Source organism: Haliotis rubra, unplaced genomic scaffold (genome assembly GCF_003918875.1).
Source record: "Haliotis rubra isolate DU_JTF1 unplaced genomic scaffold, ASM391887v1 Scf162, whole genome shotgun sequence".
NCBI lineage: Eukaryota > Metazoa > Mollusca > Gastropoda > Lepetellida > Haliotidae > Haliotis > Haliotis rubra.
In genome coordinates, this window is record NW_025765581.1 from 1,728,149 (window position 1) to 1,739,796 (window position 11,648).

The 11,648-nt window shown below is 41.3% G+C and overlaps 1 pseudogene; it reads right to left on the reverse strand.

The window, feature by feature from the left end:
• Positions 1-437: 437 nt before the first annotated feature.
• Positions 438-9,433, reverse strand: LOC124271679 (annotated as a pseudogene).
• Positions 9,434-11,648: the final 2,215 nt, after the last annotated feature.

The window sequence follows — 11,648 nt, forward strand, 5'->3', positions numbered from 1 at the left end:
ACTCATCACGCCGAAGATTTAGGTTGGATTCCGCACATGGGCACAATGTGTGAAGCCTATTTCTGGTGTCCCCCACCGTGATTATTGCTGGAATATTGCTAAAAGCCGCGTAAAACAACACTCAAACACTCACTGAGACTATCCAACAACAGATGGTTCTCTAAAAACAAACTGGTTTTTTTATGGTAACAATCCATTTCCAATACGATATATCATCAACTCGTGTAGGTTAATAGAACAAGCATTATTGATTGACTTCAACAGGGAGAATTAAGTGAAATATGTCTACAGCATTGTCTAAACACCTGGCTGTCCCTTTCTCTGCACTCCTCCCTCGTAACAAATAGTGAACTGCGTCAATATTTTAATGAGAGTTTGTTCTATAACTTTTTTTTTTTTTTGGACGTTAATTCTGCAAAAACATCACAGAGTTGGTCTGATGTTTTGACTATGATCAGCGTTTCACTGAGCATTTTATGTTTATTAGTTAATCAAAAACAGTTTATACTGGGATGTTAACACAATTCAGAGACAACCTGCTCTACTTAAAACAATGACTGTAGAGTAAGTTCTGTTACTCCCACGGCCCCCACACTCCTCCATGTAGTTTGGGGTCACATTTGGGGTCAGGATCCGGGTACCTGGGGGGTACTGCTGTTTCCTGGTAGTACTCTAGTCGGTCCAGAAGCTTCTTAACAATGTCTGGTTGTGATGCTGACAAGTCATTGTGTTCATTTGGGTCATTTGCGATGTCAAACAGCCAAAGATTCTTCTCCTTATCATCCTTGTCCACAACCGCCTCCTTACTGAGATGTGGCGGCGGAATCAGCTGCCGTTTCCTGAGGGTGGAGGAAGACGGTGTGAGCAAAGACATGGACGTTGTCTTAAAACTTGCAATGAAACAAGGACTTCTGTTTAAGAGATCCTTTATTCGAACTACGAGCATGGTAGCCATTACACAGGAGCCAAGGGAGATCACTCTACTGGCATACTTTACATTGATGCTACTTGTTAAGAGTATAAATGCTTGTATTGATCCTTTGTTAGTTATTATCTTAAGTACATGAACATTTCATCACAGAAGTCATACATAAACTTTTATTTCATCAGCTTTTAAAGCGCTGGAACTGTCTTCCTGAGGTAAGGGAGGTAACTGTCTACAAACGTCCACCCTTGTCAAACTAGCCTGGAATTTCACACCTCAATCATAGCCCTACCAGTGGCTATTATAACTTATATCCCTCTTGGCCAATCAGATTCCTTTATTCATATTACTAACCAAAGTAAATAAAATGGTGGCACTGCCCAAAACAGTATGTTCATTAATCAAGATTGTAATACAACGTGTCCTACCTCACAAAGAGCATTAACTTACTACAGCACCTTGACTAAAATCATGTGTACCCCTTTGTCAAGTGTCAAACAAAACAAGTACTAAAATCTGTCCTTTACTGAGAAACTGTAATACCAAATAAAACAAATGTTACAGTATTAATTGAGTGGGTTTAGTTTCACGCCGCTTTTAGCAGTATTCCAGTAATATCACAGCAAGAGACAGTAGAAATGGGCTTCACACATTGTGATTATGTGGGGAATCGAACCTGGATCTTTTGCGTGATGAGCGAACACCTTAACCACTAAGCTACCCTTCAGTATTAAGCAGTGAGTGTCCACAAACCTGGATCTCCTGTGATGAGCTTCCAGTCCCCGACTCGTATAGCGGCTCTGATCCGCGTGTCGAAGGTGTTGTTAAAAAAGCTTAGCTCCCTTGGGTTGTGTCAAAATGTCAATGTTGTGTAGGAGCTCCTTCCTCGGACTGGCTCCACCTTCACTGAAACAATGGCAAATTGATGTAAGAATTTCCCTTCTTGTGTAAGCAAGTAAACATTGGTGTCATTGTGACATATACTACTGAAGAGACCTCCTTTTTCCAAACATATAAATTGTAAGCAAAAGGTTTCAAATTCATACTTCCTAGGTGGGAAATTTACGCTAACATGTCTAAATTCAACACAGAAATTTAAATCATTTGAACAAGTCATATTTGATACAACCATCAAACAACAAACAAACACACAGCACGTCTCAACATTCAAACAGCCATATGCCCTTTGCTTGAAAAACAATATTAAAATTAAGAAATATTTTTATCTTCAAAACAAATCAAAATAGAGCCCAGAACAATCCATAATTTTCAGGAGCTGTGAGGCCAATTGATCCCAGCCTTGAGCTGGTCTTGTATTTAATTTATTCTCAAGGCTTTGGGAGACAGGCTATCTCTACGCTATATTTTCACTGATATTGTTGTTGATGATGATGATGATTTGGATATTTTGCATGTGCTGCCCGGCAATATGCATAGTTCGCATAAGTTTCAAACTCTACATAAATACTAGCATACCTGATGGTCTTCCATTGGTCAAAACCATCCAGAGGCTTTGTTCCATTGGTGTTCCCGCCAGCCACACCCACCAATGTTGGGAACCAATCAGAAACATGGATCAGTTGATTATTGACAGTTCCTTTGTTCTTCAGCATATCGCCATACACAAAGCCCACACCATGGAATCCCCCTTCCCATAACGACGCCTTCCACCCCCTCAGTGGCCAGTTGTTTCCCCCTGCGTAGATCTGACCACCATTGTCTGAAACACAAGTACTTTATCAGGACCCTCATGAATAATTAGTAGACTCGCATAATTCTACCACATCCTGAAATACAAAACTTCTAGTTTTCAAGCTTAAATAAACCCACAACCTATGCTTGTCATAAAACTAACGTGATGATCGAGGAGTGTGGGGGGAAAGGGGGTTTAGGCTCTCTAACTTCGTTGTCACATGTCATTGTATCCAATTGTATGAGATCGATGCTCATAGTGTTGATCACTAGATTGTCTGGTTCTAGATTGTTCTGACTCGATTATTTACAGACCGCTACCATACAGCTGGAATATTGTGGAGGGCAGCATTAAACAACAAACAAAAATCAAACTTAAAGGTCACATGCAACGTAAAACACAACTTTGCAGATTCTGATATCTTTCGGTTTGGACTTACCGAAACAAATCATCAAAAATACAAATTCAAACCGCGCGAAATCGGAGTTCTAACGAATCACTAATTTTCCCCCAGCGATTGGGGGAAAAAGTGGTTTCAACAGCTGGGCTGCGCTCATAGCACATGCGCAGTGAAATGGTTCGCACAGCTTGGAAGCGGGTTATCCGGAGGTCGTGAGCAGGAGTAGTCTAATCAAAACAAGTAGTAAATGATCTACTCATTACATAAAAGAACCTTGTTAGGATCTAGATTTTCTCAGCTATGTGTCAACCAGTGAGGCGTTCGACATTTCAAGACGGAAACCTTCGCTGGCGGTGAATACTCAGTGAAGGCTTTGGTGTGAACTATTTTTCTAATGTTTAGTTGATATTTCACAGGCGCGAGCTTTTTATATGTTACTACAGTAGATTACCGATTTAAGTGTTTATATAAATTTCATTTGTCTATTTCACCACACGTTCTTCTTACCGAGTCACTTTCTCAGTTCTATACTTAAAAGCAATGTCATTATTTAGCGTTGACAGAATTTCTAACTGTGATATAGATATGTCGTTGTCACAGACAAAACTCAATGGCTGTTTTATTGACACCTATGTGTCTGCCTGCCTGTCTGCTGATGACAATATTCAATACACAACTTCGATCACTGACCACATGCAATTTGAACTTAACACCTATCAGGCTATTCACCATAAATAAAACGCATTGATTTATGGCCCGAGTTCGGTCTCTGTCACATTATGTAATTACACAGTCAGGCAGGTGTGATACTTGTACACATGACATGTTATGATGTCTGTTGATTGCAAAATGTTATACACAAAATATGAGCATGTATTTATGAAACCCAACATCTCTATATATACACACACAATGAGCTGTGAGGGCATCTGCAAATGAATCAGCCGTTACACTTGAGTGTACACCCACCCGCTTTGACTGGGTTCGGTATCCCGGCTGCCTCGTTTCTTGGGAAGTAAACGCAAGTACAAAATATTGCACTTTTTATTTGCGATTGTATGCTTATAATTTTTGTTTATATGTTTTTTCATAACCAGCAATGCATATTATATGTCATGAATAAGTGATAATTGTGTTTTAATTATGTTTGATTTTTTGGTTGCATGTGACCTTTAACCATAGCCCGTGAAAATCTTTCTCTAGCTAATCTTACTGACCTACTTAAATCTGACCTACTTAAGTCAGAATAGAAGAGAAGTTTTATGAGACTTGAGGGAAATTTAGCTAGACCTACTCAGAGGTTCACATTCAGTCCAAGTCCTGACGTAGATTACAGTAGAAATTCCAAGTTTGAATATAAACTTACCAGTACCTCAGAATTTACTTACCTGTGGAGAAGACAATGAGGGTATTCTCAAGCTGGCCAGTAGCATTGAGAGCTGCAGTGATGTTTCCGATCCCCTCGTCCATACATGTAGCCATCCCTTGAAGTTGAAAACATGTAAACGATAAACATCCGGGCCCCATTGCACAATGCGATCGTAATAGCTATGATGATCATAAGACGATGCTGAGGTATGTGTGTTACAATCACTTTAGCTCCAAGATCGTTTCGTGGAACTGAGCCCTGTATGGTTGTTTTTGTCGACAGCCGGACCATGTGAATAAGAACACACATGGGGTGTCATTCTTGATTTCGACGGTTTTCAAGAAAGTCGATAAATCACTGTAAACCATAAATTTTGACAATCATCTTGCATCACACAGTTGTTAGTGTTTATTCCTAGCCATTTTTTTGTTTGAAAACGACAATCGTACACATGCAAATTTCACGTCATACACCAATCATCTTTCAAGAGCGATTCCTTTACAAACAACTATGGTCATAAGGAAGTGCTAGTGGTGATGCACTCTCAAAATATTCCCTATTATCATATGAAGATTGGCTGAATAAATTATAAATGAAGTTTCACTAATTTAATTTAATAAGAGGTAAGTTTGTCCAATAAACAATGCTTACCTAGGGCAACAGCAAAATGGTCAATATTTTGTCAGACAATACTCTTTTCCTGATAGTGAAGCATAATGCCGATCAATGTAAGTTAGACAATTACAAGTCATGATACAGGAGACATATTGGTAAAACAGAGTAGAACCCAACTCACTCTGTGTGAGGAGAAACAGACCATACACTGGACTACCTACTGGATATGTCAGGTTTAACAGTGACCATATTACCGGCAAAAGTGCGCCTGTTCAAGTCCTTGATGTGGCTGTACGGATTCAAATATTTCCCTGGGACCCGCAGAGGTGCGTGCGTAGACTGATAGGCGAGGTACAGGAAAAATGGCTGCAAACAAGAAAAAAACCATGATGAGCCTACAAGAACATTACCACTGTCAAAGTAGTGGGTGAGTTCAAATTTAACATCACATGAGCTATAGTCTATTTCAGCTATATAGCAACGTGACCAAGTTAACACATGTACACAAGTATATTATATACACAAAGTCACACTTGAAAGCAAATTTTATTTTTAAAAAAAATAAATAAAAACATGTGCTATAACAATATCATTTATGTTTTTTGGTTGTTGTACCACATTTGATGGCCATCCTCTAAACAGTCTTCAAGGATGACACATGGGCCACATCGCACACATGTCCTTGGTGATTTCTCACGTCAAGAGATGGTAGCAACTCTACCTTGGACCACCAGGAGTCCAGATCCTAAATCCCATGTTTGGGACATTATGAGATACAAAATATTGATGTATTAGAACAAGCCCTTAATGAAGAATAGAACACAATACCACAACGTCACATTCAACATCTGATACAATCAGTCAGGAGGGTCAGGGATGTTATTACTTATGTGATTTTTTGAGGATTGTACATCCAAATCTTGAAAATGAGCGCACTTGTTATACGCACGTCATACGACATTGGACTACAAAATGAGTCAATCCTTTTCCATGTTTCCTTCTCTCAAGGGGCGGTGGGGTAGACTAGTGGTTAAAGCGTTGGCTCGTCACGCCGAAGACCCGGGGTCGAATCCCCACATGGGTACAATGTGTGAAGCCCATTTCTGGTGTCCCCCGCCGTGATGTTGCTGGAATATTGCTAAAAACGGCGTAAAACCAAACTCAGTCAGTCAGTCCTTCTCTCAATAAGCTACTGTTTTTCATGCTTTTTTAATTAAGATTTGCCATTTAGTATTCGCTGAAAGTCAATGTATCCAGACAGTAAGTTAAACTGAGGTTTGGATAAATTCCTTTGCTATGGTTAATGGTAACATATTGATACTATGAAGAATATGGGATGTTGCAATACTTTGTTCCATGTGTATATGCCTTTCAACACAAGTAATACACATCAGAGGCAAGTAATACATTAAAATGTGAAGACAATGAAGTTGACACAGTTCCTAAACTGGCGGACAAGGGCACCACACAGACATTATTTTCAAGATGTGGTCATGTGCATAGAGCTCAGGTCACAAATCAGTTGAAGTTAAGCAATGCTGAGCATGGAGAGTCCTTGGATGGGTGGCCGTGTTCGACTCCTGAGAGTTCTGGGACTTCAGTCTTACCCCACAACGAATCGCATGTGACACATGTGGTCTCACCTCAGGCAAGTGGGTTTGTCAAAAAAATGCCTCTGTTCACCCAGCAGAAAAGGGTACCTGGTATGATACGATGGTAGTATGAATTTGAACCTTGAGCGCCTGACAGGCGACAGGTTGTATTCTCCAAAGGGAGTGTTCTGTACTTGTTGACCAGGGGTGATAGTGAGCGCTTTGAGCATGCAATGTGCATGGATAAATGCACAAAATAAATGGACTATTATTATTATTATTATTTTTTTTTTTATGTTGACAAGAAACATTCTCGATGGAACTTGCACCTACTTTAGACTCATCATGATCCTTGATCACACTGATAGCCCTCTCCGTAAACAGAGACGTTGAATAGTGGCCGGTCTCATTGAAAACTGGGGTTGTATTGTTACGTAGGTCAAGGCCACAAAGATTATATCTGGAATCGTGGCCGTCGCAAGTGCTGTGTGTGAGGTAGCCCTCGCTGCCTGTCAGATAGCCTGCAAGTTGTTATATATTAGATATATAAAGGGTTAAGTCAAATAAAAATGTGATGTTTGGTAAATAAATTGATATACTAAAATCATGTGATTTGTTAAAACATGAAATTATATACAAGAGTGAGTGAAGGAGGGAGCGAGCTCGTGAGTGAGTGAGTGGTTTTACACCGCTTTAGGCAATATTCCAGCAATATCACGACGGGACACCAGAAATGAATTTCAATTGCTTCAGCTTCAAGATGATATGCGGTAATCACAGTTTTTCATTTATTTCACAGATATCATCACTAGCCACACCTACAATTTAGACCCATGAAAATCTGTGTTAGAATGGGTCTTCAGCAAACCTTGATGTCATAGCCGGTGACAAATAGGATTGGGTGGTTGACTTGGTTAACAGACCATCACATTCATATTGTGTTGATGCTCATGATGTCACTCACTGGATTGTCTGGTCCACACACGACTATTTCCACACTGACACGATACAGCTGGATATATTGCTGATTGCCACAAACAAATAACAAACAAAACAAAACAAACAGTTGACATCTTTCCTCACCATAGTATGAATCAAATCCTCGATTGGTAGGCAGGTAGGCATCCTTGTAGAAGCCCAGATGCCATTTGCCGACAGCGTGGGTGGAGTAGCCGGCCTGTTTGATCTTGTCTGCTACTGTGGGGCTGTCTGGCAGGGAGGCCATTGGGCTGAGCGTCCCAGATGATGCCGTGTTGTAAACCAGTGTGAATCTGAAAACAGACAAAACAGATGGCCAGGTTCACTAACACGACTGCATATCCCAGTTGTGTATAGATCAATGTTCATGACGCTGATCACTGGATTGTCTGGTCCAGACTTGATTATTTACAGAACACCGTAATGTGGCTTAATTATTGCTCGGTGCATGCGGTGTTAAATATAGATAAACATCACAGTGTTTTACCGACAAAATATAGAGAAACTATACACCTGAAATAGGATCTGAACCCCAAATGATAATGTTATGAAAACAATCTTATTAGCCTGAAAATATTTGCTGAAACACTGCAACCATATGGTCCAAATCACAACCTTGATACCTTCATCAAACCAGGGCTACTCTCTACAACATGTTATATAGTCTCCCCTGATCAAACACATCAAGTACCAATCCTTTTTCGTTTCCTTTTCTCCTCTTCAGTATTTCATATGAACACAATAATCAAGCAGAAATCAGGCAGATTAAATCCACTGTACTCCCCTGAAGTGAGTTGTACAGTGAAATTATGGAAGCTAATGAATTTGAAACAAGCATGTTTGTAACATCCAGCTGATAATTCTGTTCAGACAATGAAAACAATCCATGTACAGACATTCGTGTCTGAACGTCTTCAGTCAGTCACTCAGTTCTGATTCAAACAAAGAAATACAAACTGTGATGATGAGGATAAATAGGTCTCACAGACCCTGAACCGCATTATTTTCATTCTGCCAAGCTTCTGCAATGCTAAAGCCATAAGTGAAGCAAGCGACAAGTTGCCCCTGAAAGCTGTGCATAATTTATGGTGTGTGTGTGTGTGTGTGTGAGAGAGAGAGAGAGAGAGAGAGAGAGAGAGAGAGAGAGAGAGAGAGAGAGAGAGAGAGAGAGTGAGAGAGTGAGTGAGTGAGAGAGTGATGATGATTTTTATGGAGAAGCATGCACAATATGAATGACCCCTTTAAATTGTATGTTCAAAGTAAGTGACACACCCTACCTGCGTACAAAACTCAATTCCCGGCCCACCTAATTTATAAGCAAATGTTTTTAATATTGTTATGCACAAAAATTGCACAGGCACGCACGCACGCACGCACGCACGAACACACACACACACACACACACACACACACACACACACACACACACACACACACCGTACATGTGTACAAAATTATTGGTGACCCCGTACCTCCCCACTCCAGACATGTTCCTGGGTTGTCGTCTGCACGCTTTATAACCAGTAAGGGTATGACTGACTCACCTGGTACCTCCCTGACATGAACTGGGACCGTGTCGGGGTACAGATAGGCTGGACATAGTAGTTTTCCAGCTTCACGCCAGCCGCGGCTAACTTGTCAAGATTTGGTGTTTTAATTTCCGACTTGTGATACCCGATATCATGGAATCCGTAATCGTCAGCGAGGATGAAAATAATGTTCGGGCGACTTGACTTCGCTGACAAAACAGTGCAACATGCACATAATAACAAGAACTCTGCAAGATGCATGGCTGTCACAAAACTGTTCAAGATCCCGAATGTGTCGAACGCCTACATTCAACTAGATCAGTCTTTCGATGCAGTTCACTTATGATAACGTTTGATCATGTGACTTGTGCTACTACAAATGTACTGAGTAATGAGTATGGCAACCGCGGGACTTATGTGAGCGTTGTGCGTTTCTTCATTGTGTTTTGTTTGTTAGTTGTTTAATGCACTCAGCAATATTCCAGCTAATAGCCTATATGACAGCGGTCCGTCTGTCTAACGTCATAGTTAAGAGTGGGGACGGGTCAACATGTCAAGAAATGGCAACCATGTTCTCTGAAACAAAGAGGTACAAATATACATGTTTGATATCACGTGCGCTTATTTGGTGGGGTGTCCTAAGTTTAAAGCCATTTAGGCCATGAGTCAACCAGGTCTCCGAGAGCCAATCAGTTGTGTCATCTATGGCCAGTTTGGTTGCTGGGGGGAAATTATTTCAGAATTCCCACGGGGAGAATTTTAATATCATGAAGAGATTGACTTGGTGTGGGTAACATAACGCGCAGATCTGACATCTCTGATCAGGTGCTTCGAACAATCAGAGACCATATAATAGATTATTATATGGTCTCTGGAACAATGTAGTATAACTCTTCTCGTTTTGATTCATGATCTGGAACAGTCAAGACCTCTGCTTGCCATTTAAAGGTTGGATGTGTTACTCATGACATTTACACTTTTCTCAAGTGAAAATTCACAGTGTGAGTCAAACCAAGGATCACATATATTGTAATCCAGAGTTTTCCGGCTGACACATTGTGCTAGGTGATGAAAGACTGCGCCATCGGGGCAGTGATGAAGTACAGGTCACTGAGCCATCGGGGCAGGTGATGAAGTACAGGTCACTGAGCCATCAGGGCAGGCGATGAAGTACAGGTTCACTGAGCCATCGGGGCAGGTGATGAAGAACAGGATCACTGAACCATCGGGTCAGGTGATGAAGTACAGGGTCACTGAGCCACCGCGGCAGGTGATGAAGTACAGCAGGTCACTGAGCCACCACAGCAGGTGGTGAAGTACAGGTTCACTGAGCCATCGGGGCAGGTGATGAAGTACAGGGTCACTGAGCCACCACAGCAGGTGATGAAGTACAGGTTCACTGAGCCACCGGGGCAGGTGATGAAGTAAAGGATTACTCAGCCATTGGTATAGATGGTGAAGTACTGGTTCACTGAGTCACCAGGGCAGGTGATAAAGTACAGGGTCACTGAGGCGCCAGGGCAGGTGATGAAGTACAAGTCACTGAGACACCGGGGCAGGTGATGAAGTAAAGGTTTACTCAGACATTGGTATAGATGATGAAGTACAGGTTCAATGAGTCACCAGGGCAGGTGATGAAGTACAGGGTCACTGAGGCACCAGGGCAGGTGATGAAGTACAGGGTCACTGAGGCACAAGGGCAGGTGATGAAGTACAGGTTTACTGAGCCACCGTGGCAGGTGATGAAGTACAGGTTCACTGAGGCACCAGGGCAGGTGATGAAGTACAGGTCACTGAGACACCGGGGCAGGTGATGAAGTACAGGTTCACTCAGCCCATTGGTATAGATGATGAAGTACAGGTTCACTGAGCCACTGGGGCAGGTTTATTCAATAATTACATGAAACACGTGCTTTTCTGTCGTTATGCTTTTTGCGCTCGTGAGATTTGTTGCTTGCTACTGTATGGGCTTATGACGATGTAATATTGAATGAACACATAATTACTTTTGATGGTGTTTCTTTTGCCCCTGAGTTTATACTGGTGTTCGACGAGCACATTTTAAACAGGGGTATACGTTTATAATTGATGCAGCATATTTAATAATGCGTATATCAGTGCAAAAAGATGCCAGTTTATTAGTTAGTCCATGTCCTTGAATTCAGTGAGCTGGTGAGATGTGTTGCTAGCTAGTTTATGACCATGAGTTCAGTCAGATAAGTAAGTCCTTGATACGACCTTGGGCCGATATCATCGCAAGCCTCAATATAGGGTCAGGCAGCTGATGAAGCAGTCAAAGGGTGATATATGGTATATAAAAACGCCACACAGAAACATGTTTATTGTTTTCCGTAACACCATAGTCAAAAAAAGGTATCTCTTTCAAAAGGTTTATGTGTTGGACATTTCGAAATTTGATGCATCAGTGACAAAAGTGATGTCCGATGCAATTCCCTATTTGGCTTGTACCATACGTTGCCAAATTATTTCAGGTGAACAGTTGACTAGACTTTGTATATGTTTATGCTGGGTGCCACCGGTGGGGCA